The 1274-nt window shown below is 41.4% G+C and overlaps 1 non-coding gene across 1 annotated transcript; it reads right to left on the reverse strand.

The window, feature by feature from the left end:
- Window positions 1-512: 512 nt before the first annotated feature.
- Window positions 513-620, reverse strand: LOC130948520 (small nucleolar RNA R71). The gene has a single exon (XR_009073083.1). It is a non-coding gene; the product is annotated as a small nucleolar RNA R71 (small nucleolar RNA).
- Window positions 621-1274: the final 654 nt, after the last annotated feature.

Consider the following 1274-nt stretch of genomic DNA (forward strand, 5'->3'; position numbering starts at 1 on the left):
TTGAGCCTGACCCTGAACCTGAAAGGACCTTGAAGAGAAAGCTAAGAGAAGCCAAAGCACAACTCTCTTTAGGGGACCTGACCGAATTCTTCAAAGAAGAAGAACACATGGCAGCCGAAAACAACAACAATGCAAACAATGCAAGGAAGGTGCTGGGTGACTTTACTGCACCTACTCCCGACTTCTATGGGAGAAGCATCTCTATCCCTGCCATTAGAGCAAACAACTTTGAGCTTAAGCCTCAATTAGTTTCTCTAATGCAACAGAATTGCAAGTTCCATGGAAACCCATTGGAAGATCCTCATCAGTTTTTAGCTGAGTTCTTGCAAATCTGTGACACTGTCAAGACTAATGGGGTAGACCCTGAGGTCTATAGACTCATGCTATTCCCTTTTGCTGTAAGAGACAGAGCTAGAATATGGCTAGATTCTCAACCTAAAGAAAGCCTGGACTCTTGGGAAAAGCTAGTCAATGCCTTCTTGGCAAAGTTCTTTCCACCTCAAAAATTGAGCAAGCTTAGAGTGGAAGTCCAAACCTTCAGACAGAAGGATGGAGAATCCCTCTATGAAGCTTGGGAAAGATACAAACAATTAATCAGAAAGTGTCCTTCTGACATGCTTTCTGAATGGAGCATCATAGGTATTTTCTATGATGGTCTCTCTGAACTATCCAAGATGTCTTTGGATAGCTCTGCTGGAGGATCTCTTCATCTGAAGAAGACGCCTACAGAAGCTCAAGAGCTCATTGAAATGGTTGCAAATAACCAATTCATGTACACTTCTGAAAGGAATCCTGTGAACAATGGGACAAGTCAGAAGAAAGGAGTTCTTGAGATTGATGCTCTGAATGCCATACTGGCTCAGAACAAGATATTGACTCAACAAGTCAATTTGATTTCTCAAAGTCTGTCTGGAATGCAAAATGTACCAAGCAGTACTAAGGATGCTTCATCTGAAGAAGAAGCTTATGATCCTGAGAACCCTTCAATGGAAGAGGTGAATTACATGGGAGAACCCTATGGAAACACCTATAATTCTTCATGGAGAAATCACCCAAATTTCTCATGGAAGATTCAAGAAAGACCTCAACAAGGTTTCAATAACAATAATGGTGGAAGAAACAGGTTTAGCAATGGCAAGCCTTTTCCATCATCTTCTCAGCAACAGACAGAGAATTCTAAGCAGAATCCCTCTGACTTAGCAACCATGGTCTCTGATCTAATCAAAACCACTCAAAGTTTCATGACTGAAACAAGGTCCTCCATTAGAAATTTG

The sequence above is a fragment of the Arachis stenosperma genome, chromosome 1 (genome assembly GCF_014773155.1).
Source record: "Arachis stenosperma cultivar V10309 chromosome 1, arast.V10309.gnm1.PFL2, whole genome shotgun sequence".
NCBI lineage: Eukaryota > Viridiplantae > Streptophyta > Magnoliopsida > Fabales > Fabaceae > Arachis > Arachis stenosperma.